The sequence below is a fragment of the Tympanuchus pallidicinctus genome, unplaced genomic scaffold (assembly GCF_026119805.1).
Source record: "Tympanuchus pallidicinctus isolate F22 unplaced genomic scaffold, pur_lepc_1.0 scaffold11, whole genome shotgun sequence".
NCBI classification, from domain to species: Eukaryota; Metazoa; Chordata; class Aves; order Galliformes; family Phasianidae; genus Tympanuchus; species Tympanuchus pallidicinctus.
Genome location: NW_026294627.1, coordinates 10,264,183 through 10,280,889, shown reverse-complemented (window position 1 = coordinate 10,280,889; position 16,707 = coordinate 10,264,183). Strand labels below are relative to the sequence as shown.

At 34.0% G+C, this 16,707-nt stretch overlaps 1 protein-coding gene across 3 annotated transcripts in view; it reads right to left on the bottom strand.

The window, feature by feature from the left end:
- Window positions 1-16,707, bottom strand: part of CNTN5 (contactin 5) — a 579,795-nt gene that overhangs the window by 393,961 nt on the left and 169,127 nt on the right. For all 3 annotated transcript variants that reach the window (XM_052670906.1, XM_052670908.1, XM_052670907.1), the window contains exon 2: window positions 15,652-15,791. The gene's annotated coding sequence lies outside the window, so the exon portion shown is untranslated. The remainder of the gene's footprint in view (window positions 1-15,651; window positions 15,792-16,707) is intronic.

Genomic DNA, 16,707 nt, shown 5'->3' with positions numbered 1-16,707 from the left:
CAATATATATCATGTCTCAGTATTTGACAGAAAAATAAGCCCCAGTCAAAGAAAGAAAAAGTAAATAAAATGTTCTCTCACATCTGAAAGCAAAATGACAAAAAGTGCAAATTACACTCCAGTGTAAATATACTTGATTAGAACAATGACTCGAAGGATTTGTTTCTCAATACAACATGTGGTCAATTTATCATTTATTGGAATATTGGTAATCACTCTGGTTGAATTACATAAAGAACACAGAAATTAGAAGAACGATGCAAACTAATTACAACAGGGTAAATAAGCTGTAATGAATGACTGGCCTATGTAGGCAGCATTATTCCTGAGCAGCCTACTTTGTACTTAACCATGTACAGAACTGACTCACATATTTCTCCTGAGTAGGAGAGCCTGTAGCACCCAAAACAACATGATCTGTTTCTCATTTCCTAACTGTAGTGCTAGGACTTGCCTCTCATTCACTTTCAGCAGATTCACAGTCAACAAACCCATATGCACATTTAGGCTCTTCTCTTCCTTTCTAACTAGAAACAGAAATCTGGTACAGAAGAAACAGAAGACAAAAAAAAAAAAAAGAAAACAGGATTGCAACTATGCATGGTGCCCACACCATAGCCTCACTGTGGCTAAAAGGGGATGGGAGGGTAGCACTGGAAGTGCATGATGTGTGAAAAGATTTGAGATTCTACTTGTCCAGACGTCAGTGATGTTAGAGGGGAAGAGGCCAGTGGCTCCTAGATTAACTGCTAACCAGGGCATTACCAAGATTGTTCTGTAAACAGGGGAGTCAGCTTGAAAAGCAACATTGAAAGATCACGGAAATTTTCAGTGGGGTGCAGGCTGCAATGCATGACCCATACCTTGGGTGTGTGCCTGTTGGTGCTATCTCACATGGTGAGTGCAAACAAAGCCGGATCACATCTGCAACTGTGAGACTGTGTGATTCATATGTCTGATTTGGTTATAAAAGGGTGTTCAACAATTTAAGTGTATTTATTAACAGTTTACAAATGTCTAGCATTATGGTTTACCTTCTGCATTGTTATTATTGATTATGAAAATAAGATTAATTGATGGCTGGCTAATTATGTGTCATTAATATAATCAGTAAACTACTTTGAACATGATTTCAAAAAAATGCTCCACATTGTGGGTTGAGCAGTTTTTTTGTCCAACAATGTTGCAGACTTCATGTTCAAAGAGTATGTATTCATTCTCTAAATATACAGCCAAGAAAGAACTCTCAGGAGCCAGAAAAGAGGTACGCAATACATACCCAAATGTTATGCAAAAGCTTTCAATAGTGGATTCAATTGTTGTGGTTAGAAGAAGAAGGGTGTTGAAATCAGGATACTGCAGCAGAGATGGCAAATATAACTTTGCAATAGCAGATACCTCGTATGTGTGGTTCTGAAGGTGGTTACAGTCTGTACCATAATATAGACCTTAAGAGTAGATTAAAGTTCTTTAAGAGTTAAGTAAGATTCTGGATAGATCAGTCGAGGTATGTCAATTGTAGGTAACAGGCTTTTACTCCAAAAAGAAAAGCCAAGTTACAAAAAAGTGCTTTTATAATAGAACTGCAAAGCTCTGTTTTGATACCCATAAGGATGTAATTTCATCAGCAATTCAGAATAGGAAAAGGACTGAATGCATAATTCAAACAATACTGTGAAGAATACTATCTTACACTAAACATAGATTACATTTATATATTACAGTTACACTATAAAGTTCTAAAGTTTTGTTATAGCTTTGCAGTGTGCATTTTGCAAAATCTTAACCATTTGACTTCTGTAACATCACACTGAAGAGTGTTATCAAACAAAATTTAATAAATAACACTGGGTTCAGATTTCTTTCACCTAGCCATGCCAGGTTTCTTTTATTGACAGGTACAGCTTATGTAAATGGAAATAGTTAATTGGAATGACTATTTCTGAATGTTTTGTACATGCTAATTTGAAGATAAAGAAATCATACTCTCTAAACAATACATGCATTTTTAACCTTGTACAACTGGCATCAAAAAATGAACACTGATTTGTAAAAAGGATGTTTTAACTATATGCAACATTGCAATATATATGTAAACAGCTAAATAGATACTAGAGCATATCCATTTGTTCATTCAATTACTATGATCTGCGGAGTTGCTTTTATTTTAATGTATAAGTTCCAGATTCTTGTTTAACTGAACATTCATTTGTCTCGAAGACTGGATTTATGTGGGAGCTAATTTGATATGGAAAATGAATGCATTATGCACGAAAAACACACATTTCTTCTTCATCAGTCAAATTATTTTTAAATTTAGCAACATGACTGATTACTTCTGTAGGACAGCTACAACATTTTCAAATAGAGCCACTTTATTGTTACACATACTGAAATACTAAGGTTTCATTTGTTTTTTTACTATGTAAATCTATAAATAATAAAAAAATGAAATAATATTGATAGATTTCATGCAAGCATGAAAATATTAAAGAATTTGGATTGAAAATGGAGTCATTCTTCATTCTCAGCTATTATTCTTTTGCTATATTCACAAAAAAATCTCTTGTAATAATTGTGATCTATGCACTGAATTTTTAATATTATTAACAACTTAGTAGAAACTCAGTGGGATAATATGTTCATTTTCCTTTCTACAAAAGGAAAAATAAAAATAACTAGTAAAGCCAATATTCACAGTTGCTCATTCTGCTGCTACTCAATTATGTATCCCCTATAAAGAAGTGGAAATTCAAGCCTAATTCCTGAAAATTCAATCTTATTCTCACACAGTACTGTTCTCACCCACATGGTTACTTAGCTGGCAGTTAAACAGCCATCACCTATGCTGTGGATATTAATTAACTGTTGAACTGTTGTTAACTTCTTTGAGATTTCCACCTACAACTTCCTTCTCACTAGGCACATTTTAATTAAAAAAAAAAAAAAAAAAAAAAAAAGCTTGACATGATTTTGTACAACAGACATTCTTGTTTCTAATCTTTCTATTTAATTCTTATGTTTTGTTCTCCACACAATGCTAGTATGTTACAGGGTTACAATGTGTGGCATGCCTTTTATTTATTAAATGATTTGTGAAGTTATTTGAATGGCAGAACTATTATTTTTTTCACAGTCATCACACAGTTTTCATTCTGGACCATTCGTTTCCTTATAGGCATTGTTGCCTGTTTTTTCTAAGAGGTTCTTTCTGTTTGTCTTCAAAGAATTAATTAATTGTTGATTTATCTGCTTAGATTACTTGAATAATGTGATCCTCCTCTGAGGGTTTTCTGCCACTCTGCCTTTCCTACTCCATTTCTAAGTGCTGAGATGTATTTTAGTTCTGATTAGAATTTTGTAGAATTTTGATGTGTAGGTTCTTTATTTGTTTCTTGATACAAAAAACACAATAAAGGATATACTGCAACTTCACCATTTAGTTCCATGCTACCTTGTGCCTTCTGGCTATCTGCAAATCTGTTTCTCCACTCAGTTGCTATTCTAAGAAATTAGCTCTCTATTTCCCAAGCAGAGAGCAAGGTGTAAATTTCTTTAAATTACATGGGCTGATGTAACCTTTGTCACTGCCAGAAGCTTTTCTGGTAGGTATAGTGGAATTTGAACCAAGTTTTTAGTTATCTATTCCATAAATTTTGTCTTCTGAATCTGTAACCATATGAAAACTAGTGCTTCAGATTTTTCAGATACTTTGTCTGCTGTTCTACCTTCCCTTCTTTAATTCCAACAAGTCAGATCACTGATTCTGTTATATAAATAAATAGAAAATTAGCCTGTAAGACTCTGTATGCATTTTCATAAAATTATGGAATCACAGAATGGCTTTCATTGGAAGGAACATAAAGATAATTTTGTTCTAACCCTTCACTGTGGATAGAGTTGTCACTCAGATCAGGCTTCCAGGGCTCCATCCAAGCTGGCTTTGAATATCCACAGAGATGGGGTATCCACAACTTCTCTGGCAAGCATGTGCCAGTGCCTCACCGCCCTCAGCATATAGTAGCCAGTGAGAACATATTTGTCTATTCAAATGGCACAATGCCTTTACACCTTATGTATAGGGGTTATTGTCCTGATTAGCAGATTAAATTCAATTTTTTCTCTATAGCATTAGCTAACTTCATGTCTGTGACTTACAAAGTAAAAGTGACTTTTAAGAAAAAAGATAAATAAGTTTAATTTTTACTTTATAACTTACTGTATTTATCTTAATAAATAATATGAATTACTCTTGTTGTGATTTAACCCAGCAGGTTAGACTGGCCAGCAGGTCAAGGAAAATGATCCTCACCACCTACTCTGCCCTGCTGAGGCCACATGGAGCACTGTGTTCAGTGGTTGGCTCCCTGGTTTACAAAACACAGGGATCTACTGGAGACGTCTGAGTAGAGGACCGAACAGATGACTGGGGCTTAAAGCATCTTCTTTATTAGAAAAGAATGAGAGACTGAGACAGTTTAGCTTGGAGAAGATCAAGAGGTGATTTTATCAGCATTTACTAATATCAAAAGGTTGGGTTTGAAGAGGATGGGGCCAGACGTTTTTTCAGTGGTGGGCAGTGACTGGACAAGGGGCAACAAGCACAAACTGGAACACAGGAAATTCCATCTGAACATGAGAAAGAACTTCTTTATTTTGAGAATGACACACCACTGGAATAAGCTGCCCAGAAAGATTGTGGATTGTCCTCCTCTGGAAATATTCAAAACCTACTTGGATGCTATCATGTGTAAGCAACTCTAGGGAACCTGCTTCAGCTGGACTAGATGTTCTCCAGAGGTTCGTTCCAACTCTATGATTCTGTGATAAAGCCAAATCTTTTTACTGATCTGTGAGTAGCAGGATAAGAATCTATCTGAAGTTTAGTATTATAAAAATAATTAACTAAGATCTACATATCAATGTATACATAAAAATGAACAGCATTTCTGAAGTATGCATTAATTATCAAAAAACAATTTAATACAAAAAGAATAGCACTTGCTGATATATGATCTCGGATAGAATGTTATAACATTTCTTGAGAGTTAGAACTAGTACAGAAACATTAAAGGAGTGAGGAGGCAAAGGAAGTGCTCAGAAGGATGCCTTGAAACTGAGTTCAGAAGCCTTTTATTGAATTTTATGTAGCCAATTTTATCTTTACAAGAAGCTCCAAAATGAAGATTTGCCTAAAGAAGAATGAGTTATACCCAACATGTTTATATCTTTATCAAGTCCTTCACACAGGGATGCTATCTCTACACTGTGAAGTAGATAACGAAAGCTGGCAGATAAAAATGTACTTTCCCACGCTGCAGGGTCCAGTCAATCATGCTACTGAAAATATATTCAATACATGTAGAATCTCAGATGATCACCCTAGCTTTTTTTCCTGAACGTTAAACTAAAAGGTAGATTTATTTCACTCTGCAGATGTAAAACAATTACTTAGCTCACATTTATTACAGAGAACTAAGCAGTTTTCTTTGTGTGTGTCCAGTTGAAATGAGTTTTGCAAAGTAATTGCTGACACTTGCAGTGACATTCTGTTGTTCTGCTAGTTATGGTTGCATCTCATTAATATTTTTACATTTGCACAAATCAAGACTTAGAAAAGATTTCACTTTTCCTAATTTGGTGTGAAATATTTTGAGACTATTAATTCTGGAAATAGAATTTTCTGCATGAAACATCTCAAGCAGTTACTAGGAATACTATTATATCATTTAGATGGTGCATTTTACTTATTAGAAACAGCAATTTAACTAAACTTAATTTTACATAGCCTGGTGCTTACAAATTATCCAAGCATGAATTCTGTATTGTTTTCCTGGTACTTTTATTTAGTTATCATGTTTAAGTTTATGATTAGATTTTGTTTTTTTTTCCTTTCTCTTCTGTTAAAGGGTTTTCTTGAAAAACAGTGGCCTTGACAGTCTGGCAAAAAAAAAAAAAAAAAGGGGGGGGGGGGGGGGGGGGATAGAATTCCTTTCAAAGGCCTTGATTTCCAGCTTTCCAGCATCCTTTTTTTCTCTGCTTCATATATACAAAAAAATGTCATTGAAATCCAGAACACACAAAGCCCACTAAGATTTCTTTCACAACTGTTCTTCAATGTATTTGCTTCTTTCCACATTTTATAATTTAGTAAAGAAATCAGTGATTTCCTTCACAAATAATTTTAAGACACTGTGATCATAATGGCTTTGATTATCTATCCAGATTCTAATGTTTAATCATACAATTATATTCAACTACTCTGTCTGATAACACATTTACTTGTTTGTTCTTAAATGAATACAGACTATATCTCTCTAACCATCAATAGAAAAGTAAATCACTAGATATAGTATCTGAAATGGAATGATTTTTAAATGAATGTTCAATTACAGTAGGTGCAAAGAAATGAGGTTAAGAGTAAGCTTTACTTCTGTTGTTTCTATAAATTCAATCATATTTCTAGCAAAAATTAAGGACAATTTCAGCACTCTTTCATTTTAAACTATGATTTTTTAATAGATTTTGGACTTAAAGAAGAGAAGCATTGTAAAAGCATTGTGCTTCTATTCTAGTCCAATAAGTGATGAGTTAAAATTTTCAGTTATTGAATCCTACATTAAGACTATGTACTATTTCTATTAATTTATTGGAAAAGTTCACGCTTTAAGTATTTACTTAAGCAACAACACATCAACAACAAAAAAAGTATCAAACTAAATGCAGGATTCACATATGCACAACATCCATTGACTGTAATTTTTGTGTTTGATGTATAAATACTGAGTTCCCTTTCTGTTTAATAGAAGGAAACTGGAGACAACACCACAAATGTTTTCTTTCTCAGATGTTTATGGCTGAAGGATTTAATTTTGTCATTTGCATTTTTGTTTTCTCTCTTGCCTCTAGAAAAAGCAACAGTATTGTAGATGTATTTTAATATCTATAATCAAGAAAGTAGAATACCATCACTTGCAAGAATCAAGACGGAGGTCAAAGCCTACAACAAAAATGTCACACTAATCAGTAGATCTAGTAATAAATAAAAGATTTCAAAATAAGTCATATCTAAAACATATCAAAGAGAGGAAAAAAGGTAATCAACTTCATATTTATGTGTAAAATCGAGTCTTTAATTTGCCCAAGCATGTGTACAATGCTAATTTATATGTTTCTTACTGATATTCTCATGATGTACACTGTTTTGAAAGCTGCTGCAAAGACTGACATGTCCTTGATCTGAGGATAGGGCTGAATTCCTGGGAAAGCAGAGTTGTACATGAGCACCTGCTGTTGGCCAACATCAGTGGAGCAGAACAGTTCAGCTATTTTGTTTCATAGTAAGAACTGTGATGGTTCCCACTCATTTAGAACAGTTATACGAGGATGCCTTATGCATCAGTTAAAATTTAGAGTTCAGTTAGCTTTATCCCTTAAAGATAAACAAGATAAAGATGTTTATCTTTAAGGGATAAAATCTGATGTTTACAGGAAACTGTAAAAGTGCAAATATCACCAAAAAAAAAAAAAAAAGAAAGCACCTGAAAAATCAAATTGGAGCATTGTGGTTCTTACATCTTTATCTCATTCTAAGAAATTTTAAAACAGTAGGATTAATACAGAATCTTGAGTTTCAAGAAATTAGATATACTCTTTAGATGCATATGTTTGAAAGCCAAATTCTGTTTTTGGTACATCAGAGTCTAATTCATGTTTTAAGATTCATGCTTTCAAATTAAATTGGCTTGAGATTAATAATACAACAAAAATAGTCAACTCAATAATGATTCTGAATTTCTGTATGCAGAAAAATGTCCATATTTGTTCACCCAGTACAAAAACGCTTTCAAGCTGAAAAGAATTTCAGAGCAGACCATCAAGACTGTGTGGGCTGGAGCACTTGCCATGTGAGGAAAAGGGAGTTGGACATCCTCAGCTTCTAAAAGATATTTAACAGCGATCCTAACTGCAGCAGTCCTAACCACATCTGAGAAGTCACTGAGGAGATGGAGCCAGGCTCTCCACAGCAATGCACATTGAGAAGATGAGAGACAACAGATGTAAATTAATTTGGGAGACATTGAGCCTGGATATATAGAAGCTTTTTCACTCTAGAGACATTCAGGCAGTGCTACAAGCTACCCTGAGTAACTGTGTGTTCTATGTCCTCAGACAATTTGAAGTTCCAACCGGATATAACCCTACACAGTCTGAGCTGTCATTTTCTGAATAGGAGGTTGGATTGGAGAGATCTTGAAGTCCTTTTCTATCTAAGAATCCATTGACTTTATTTCTATATGTAAACACTTTCTTTAATATGGCTGAAAATCTAGACACAAACTGGTTACAAGTGCTTTTACAGTAGTACTATCAATAATACTCAAGTCTATAATCACAAAAAAAAAAAACAACCTCCTCACAATCCTATAAAAAGACATTAAAACCAGACCATGACCAATAATGTGTGACTGCTAAATTCATTAGCATTAACAAACAAGACTGTTGATTTCTAAAATTACTTGTGTCAGGAGGTAATGACAAACTTGGTAAGATGTTACTTGCCTAATGTCATTAAATCTTTTGCAGCTCTTTTCTATCAGTATCAAATGTTAGATTAAAGCAATAACAACTTGCATATGAATTTGAGGGAATTAATTACAAAAATTCTAGACAGATTTCACTGTATATGTTATTAAAGTGATGAAAATAACTTTCAGTATCAGAAATTTAAATAGGAAAATTACTCCTGCTATAACCAATATATACTAATTTTTAGTGAAATGTCAGCTAATAATAGTGAGCTTTAGTTCTCCTCATCATGCCAGAACAAAAGTTATTATTCCCCTGTCCTGAAAGTGCTGATAAAGGAGCTGTGATACATATTAGAGATATTTGATGCATATTTTTAAATTGTCATTTTATACTATGAAATATTTGATTCTCTATGTGAGATTATGGATTTCTTTTTATTTTCATGAAAGCATATCAGAGCCCTGAAATATATTAAGTATATTCCATCTGCCATACTTCTCCTTTTTTTTTTTTTTTTTTTGTTACTACTGGTACCCTAGAAGAATCATATAATGGATTGGGTTGGAAGGGATCTCAAATATCATGTATCTCCACTCACCTGTTGTAGGTAGGGCTGTCACCTACCAGATCAGGCTGCCTCGTGTCTTATTCAACATGGTCTTAAGTATCTTTGTGGATGAGATACCCATAACTTCTCTGGGCAACCTCTCTCACTGTCTCAGCACCTTCTGTTTAAAAAACTTCCTACTAATATCTAAACAATATTGACACTCTTTCAGTTTTAAACCATTCTTCCTAGTCCTGTCACTCTCAGACTATGAAAGAAGTTAGTCTTTCTCCTGTTTATAATCTCCCTTTAAGTACTAGAAAGTCACAACAAGGCCAACTTGGAGGCTTCTCTTTTCCAGGCTGAATGAGCCCATCTCCCTCAATTTTTCTTCATAGGAGAGGTGCTTCAGAACTCTCATTGTCTTTTTGCCCTCCTCTGGAATGTTCCAACAGCTCCATATTTTTCTTGTGGTGTGTCCCCATACCCGGACATAATACTTTAGATGGTCAGAATAGAGGGAGACAATCATCTCCCTCATCCTGCCCCCATCCTTTGGTTGATGTAGTCCAGGATATAGTTGGTTTACTGGGCTGCAAGCACACACCATTTGTTCATGATGAGCTCATTCACCAGGACCCTTAAGTCCTTCTCCTCAGAGCTGCTTTCAATGAGTTCTTCTGCCTGTCTATACATATACCTGGGATTGCCTCATCCTATACACAGTATCTTGCATTTGGCCTTGTTGAATCTCATTAGGTTTATGTAGGTGCAGTTCTTAAGGCTGTTCAGATCTCCCCACATGGCACACTTTCCTTCAGTTGTACCAACTTCAACACTCAGCATAGTGTCATCAGCAAACTTTCTGAGGTATACTCAATCCCACTGTCTATGTCTTTTATAAAGAGTACTGGTTCCAAGATGGACCCTGGGGAGATAAACACACATCACCAGCCTCCAACTGGACAAAGAACTGTTGACTACAACTCACTGATTGTGACTATCCAACCAATTCCTCACCAACTGAATAATTGGTGAAGAACCTACATCTTTCCATTATAGAGATTAAGGTGCAAATAACAGAGTCCATGGAAAAAATCTATCGTACTCATCTCCAATATTTAGAATAATTTATGGATTATACAAACAAATCTAACACTAAATCATGTGAATATTTATGACTGATATGGGTGTGGATTCGGGTTTGAAACCTGAGAAAAAAGCAATCTGCTGACAACATCTTCTCTCCTACTAGTCATAGAAAATGCTGCATGGTATAAGCATTCTCATAGTATTTTATTACTACTACTACTACTACTACTACTACTACAATAATAATAGTAATATAATTATAATTAATAATAATAATAATATATTACATTATACTATATTACTATTAGAGTTGGAAAAATAAAGCAATTGTAAATTTAACAAGTATTTCTGAAAACTTTGAATTTATATGAATATAATTAAAAAATGGAGACAATCTTATATGAAACCAATTTGCTTGAAATGTTATGTCTCTGTAAAACATAGAATTGAAAACCTACATATTATTTTATTTTTTCCAATGTCTTCTTACTATGAATTTTAATCCATCAGTTTGCTGTACTTAACAAAAAATATGAAAAATATGGGCAGCTTCTAGAAATTCTGAAATTGCCTTTGTCTCGGGCATTTCTACATCTGGCTTTCACTCAAAGACCTGAAACCCATGTAAGGTGTAAATATAGAATAATTTAGTGGAAAAGATCAACCTTGGAAAAGACTCAATATCAACAAGTTCATCACTAATCAACATTCCTAAATGCTACACCCATATATCTCTTAAATACCTCCAGGAATAACAATTTCACTATTTCCTTAGGCAGCCTATTCTAATATCTAACTATACATTCAATGGATAAATTTATCCTGATATCCAGTCTAAGCTTCCCCTGGTGCAACTTGAGGTAATTTCCTCACATGCTAAAGAATTATGATTATCCTAAAAGATAACTGTACAACTGACAAGACAATCATTAAACAGTCTTCAAGACTGAGATCCTCGATGCTCTGAAAATTTATATTCAGATTATACTGTTCACAAAATGTATATAGCTTACAATTTAAAACTTTATATTGCTCATTTCTTAAGAAGGGATTATTACAATATCTTCCCCAATATCTATCTGCCCTGAAGATCTACATCTATCTCCATTCTGAATGAGCATCTGCCTAATTAGCATCTAGCAAATTTCAAGCTGGCTGCTGAGAGTCAGTAGTACCAACCAACCAACCAATCAAACAACCAAACAAAAAAACAAACAAAAAAAAACAACACAAAACCTTGTTGGATTGGGGGAAATAAAATATTCCTAAGGATTGTGTACTGCCAGAAGGCCAGATTCTCCAAGAAAAATTCTGAACCAGATGCAACAGAGCAGTAATCCAGATCCAAAGTATCAATTTTCAAAATAACAGAATCATTATTCAACACATATAACACTCAATAAGCAATGTATTGTTTTATTTGCCCGGAATACATTATCATTACCATTAGAAATCAATTCAGTAAATACCTTTCCTCAACCATAGATTTGAATGAGTAGAATTTCTGGAATCTACCCAAACAGGTCACAGTGAACAGGATAATGTGGCAATCTGTTATCATTAGCTCCGTTGAAAAGGTTCTGAAGACAGTAGAGAGAATTAAATGACCTGGAAAACTCGGTCTATGGAAAAGTCTATTGTACTCATCTCCGTTATTTCCACCTCTATGCATCACCGGAACAATGGAACAACATGATTTGCAGTTGTGACAAAGATAAAGGTCATTTTCCTGTTTTTCTTTTATCCAGCACAAGCCATTTAAGATTTGTTTAATTCCAGATGTACAGAAAGTAACATGTCAGATCTTTCCATTCACTCAAGATGTTCATCTTTTGAAATCTTTTCACATTTGGAACACAGTGTGGAGTTGTGTTTTTGTAAAGCACTGATACTTTTTTCCTAACCACATACCAAAAATTCTATATAGTTCATTTTAGCAACTATTTTTTTTCTAATAGCTGTTTTTTTTTTGTTTTTTTTTTTTTTGTTTTTTTTTTTGCTTGTTTGTTTGCTTTTTGCCCTTCAGGTAAAATCTGAAACAGAAAGCAGTTCTGAAAATATGTATTAAATGTAATCATTATGCTCAAGTCAACATGGTAAAGATAGATACAATGAAAGAATTGGCACGGTCTATTCAAATATATGCATCAAAGAGGTTTTTTTGTTTACATAAGCTTTTCTTCTGTTCTACATAAATAATTAGCTTAAAATGAAGATGTGAACTTTGAAATGTATCAGCTATTCTGATTTAACACAATTGTACATGGAGCCATTATTCCTTGGAAATTTAACCAATCATAAGTCCATAGAAAAGGAAGAACAGAAACAGATGAAGTATCAGAATTTTAGGCAAAAACTTGGAAATCTTGTGCATTTCAGGAAAGAAGATATGAAAGCATTATTGTAGCTCAGAGCTGGGTGAAAATTCAAGCAATTGTAGTCAAGGGAATAGTGTTTTCCCTAAATTTCTTTTAGCGAACACTTTTTAGTACACAGTGAGTACTTACTGAGAGTTTGAGATAGCAAAGATACCATTTTAAGGGCATGTTCTTCACCAGTAAATAACTCAAATTTGGGCACAAAGTTATTCCAAATCATCTCCATCGTTATAGAAGTGGAAAAAAATGCAGCAGGATTTGTGTTTAGCCTATTTAGACTGCATGTTGTCCTAGTTTTAGCTGCAACAGAATTACTTTTCTTCCTAACAGTTGGTATGGTGCTGTTTTTCGTATTTAAGATGAGAGTATTGATAACACATTGATGTTTTAGTGGCTGCAAATCACCACTTGCACAGAATCAGGGACTTTTCTACTTTTTATACTGACCTGACAGCAAGGATCTGGTGGTATACAGGAAGCTGGGAGGGAACAGAACTAGGATACTGACTCAAATTGGCCAAAGTGATAATTCATACTGTATGTTGTCATGCAGAAAGACAAAACTGGAGGTTGCTGGGAAAGCGAATGTTGCTGAGGGACAGATTGGAGATAGGTCTTGCATCACATGCTTTTAAATTCTTTATTTTGCTGCTTTTTTCTCCTTTCCAAACCTTTTTTTTTTTCTTTCTTTCTTTTTCCCTTCTTACTAAATTGTCTTTAACTCAACGCAGGAGTTATTTCATTTTACCAAGCAATTTGCTTGCTCATTGCACTGGAGGGTGGGCAGTGTAGAAATAACTATGCAAATCTAGCTCTGTATCAGATTAAAACACAATTTTATTATTATTATTATTATTATTATTATTATTTTACACAAGGATTTATATAATTGCATGCTTGAAGATAGCATTTATTAGAAATGAACTACATGGATTTAACAACAAGATACAAGACTCAGAGTAACAGAGCATGAAGTTACCATCATACACAAAATCTGGCAGGCCAGAAGTTGGTTCTGCCCTCAGATACTATAGATTTACATAGAAAGAATATCTAAAGAAATGATCCTGACATATTTACCTACGTCAAACAATCAAAAGCCTCTACTCTAAATCATAGGATCATAGAATTCTCAGAGTTGAAAGGGACCCTTAAAGGTCATCTAGTCCAACTCACCTGCAAACAGGGATGCCAACAAATAGAACAGGATGCTCAGAGCCTAATCCAACCTGGCTTTGAAAGTCTCCAGAAAAAGGTCATGCACCATATCTCTGGGCATCCTGTTCCAGGACCTCACCATCCTTATTGTGAACGAATTTTTCCTTGTATCCAACCTAAATCTACCCTCTTTAAGTTTGAAACCATTTCCCCTTGTTCTAACACCTGCTAAAAAATCTGTCCTCAGCTTTCCTGTAGCTCCCCTTTAGATACTGAAGAGCTGTTATTGTGACAACTTGGAGCCTTCTCTTCTCTGGGCCAAACAGCCCCAGCTCTTTCAACTTGTCCATGTAGGAGAGATAATACTTAAAATGCTTATAGAATTCTGAAATAGAGTATGCACCTTATAGCTATTATTTTGATAAACAGAAATCTTCAAGATGTTTAATTCTCAAATAAAATTATGACTTAAATTTATCTCTAATGTTCTTTGGACAGAAAGCAAACAGAGAGTGGATTTTCATTTATATATTTGGAAAAATGCTTCCTTCTTCTCTCCTTCTATGATCTCTTGCTCCTCATGGATATTATTGATAACACTTTGATTCCAGAATGACACAAACTCAGAGCAAACCCATTTTTTAATGTAAAGTTTATCCTTCAGTAAATCAGCTGTTATAATAAGAATTATTCAGTGAATGTAAGTTAAAATTCACCTGCCAATCTTTCCTATGGTTTTAGTGGTTGCAATAAGCTGTCAAGGGCAGGAAAATGAGTTAAATTATGTTATATTTAAAATGACACTCTGAATCTCCTCACATCAAGTTCATCAGTTCTAATTCAGTTATGTCTGGTTGGACTCCACTGTCTCATTTTGTCTTCTGATATGATTCTCAATTAGTTATGTAAGCAGGTAAAATGATGACATCTACCAATGAACTATATATTTCCAAATATGTTTGTACAGCCATACATCACACTTCAGCAGGCTCTTTATGTTAACCTATTAATAAAGCACAGTTTGAGGTTGAGAATAAAGACTCAACTTAAAAATTAATTAGAGATATTCCGAACTGCATGATCATAAGTCATTCAGCTATTATATGATGAAGCACAGCTGCTAACAGACAACTGCTGAGGTTTACTCCATCTTATTTCCATCTGCAGCTGTATTCATGATAAATTTAAACTGAATATCCATCATTCATCTGGAAAATGAATATTAGATTCAGGAGTCTCATACCTGCAGCTGCTTCATTGCACTAGTTTATATCACAATAGGCTCTTAATGAGCACACCACATTTCACTTTCACCTGCTTCATTAATATACATTTTTATTTATTTCAAGATGCTAATAAAACATGTGCTGAGCAACACAAAACACTTAAGATTATTTAGGAACAAACTTTGACTAGCTAACAGGTTATATTAGCCTTGATCTTAATTTTACCTTCATGAGAACTTGTCTATGAATTTAGACTGATAAAATAAGCACTGTATTCTTGAACCAGACCAAGTCATGTTGAAATACATGAAGATTAAAAAAGCAATATAGACTTAGTATCTAATTCTTGTTTCCAGAATTTTCCAGGGTGAATTAGATAAAATTAAACATAAGCGAAAGATTATTTTTTAAAAGCTGTTAATTTCTCTCAGGTTCAGAGAATACTGCAGTTACTATTTTAAAATATTTACAAGGTTTGGTAAACTTATTCAGGAAAGAACCTTCTACAAACCTATATATGTTGGGAAGTATATGAGTATTATCCATAAAACTGGTTTGTTTATTTATTTATTTACTTTTTAATCTGAGTTCCTCCAGTAGGCAAGTTGAATTGCTGGCAAGAGCTTCTATGATCGGTCTTTATTTTATGAATTAAGAAGTGCAAGCCATAAATATCATAAGCATATTCCAAATATAGTTTAGTTTAAATATCAGATACCTTAGCTTTCCTGTTGTCCGTACAGATGTTGCCCTTTATAATGAAGATTATCTCCACAGGATGGTTCTTGTAGGGGTGGAGTGTGATGATGCTCAGGAGCTGAAGTGAACCAAAAAGTGTTAGGGTGCCTTTCCAGTAATCTGTGGGATCAAACAAACAAACAAACATATATAAATGTATTAGTTTCCTATATTTATTGGTTGCCCAAGGAAGTATTTGATTCACTGTCCCTGTAGGTGTTCAAAAAATGTGTAGATATGGCACTGAGAGGTGATGGCTAGTTGTCATGGTAGTGAAGGCTGATGGTTAGACAAGATGAACTTACTGGCCTTTTCCAACCTTAATGATCGTATGATTCTATGATTCCATGATTTGCTATCCTATAAAAAAGGAGTAGTATTTAGAAGAGAAAGGAAACTTTACATGTTTATTGTGTCACGACAAAATGAAAAGGATTTAAAATATTTTTTCTTTGGATTTTAATGGATCTCATGAGTATTTTTCCAAAGATGATTTTCCATATCATCTTAATATTAATAAGTAGCCTTTTACAGATAACATACAAGTAAAACTATTACTAATCTATTTATTTTCAAATGAGACATTTGAAATGATGCTATAGGCATGTGTCACCATTTAGCTTATCCTCCTAAAAAACACAGCATAATACTCCCTTAAACTAATTGTTTGAATTAATTTTTTCTACCCCAATAGCCAGCCGTTAAGCTAAATTGGCAACACTAGAGAAAACACAACTGTTTTAGTGAATTTCAACAATTGTTAGCATCTTCAATTACAAAAGAAAAAAAAATCATCCCACTGTTGTGACAGTATGTGAGCTCTTGGGTTAATTAACTTTCATATGGGGGCTGAAAAAGAGTTTTTTGTTGTTGTTGTTGTTGTTGTTTTTTTTCCTGAAGCAACAGCCTTAACTGACTAAACAGTAAATACAGCAAAATCATTTAAAACAAGTTGTTGTTTTTTTTTTTTGAATCCTGTTTTTCTTGTGCCTTGACTTTCTCAGTGCTTTATCCTAATGAAAGGAGTCACAAGAAT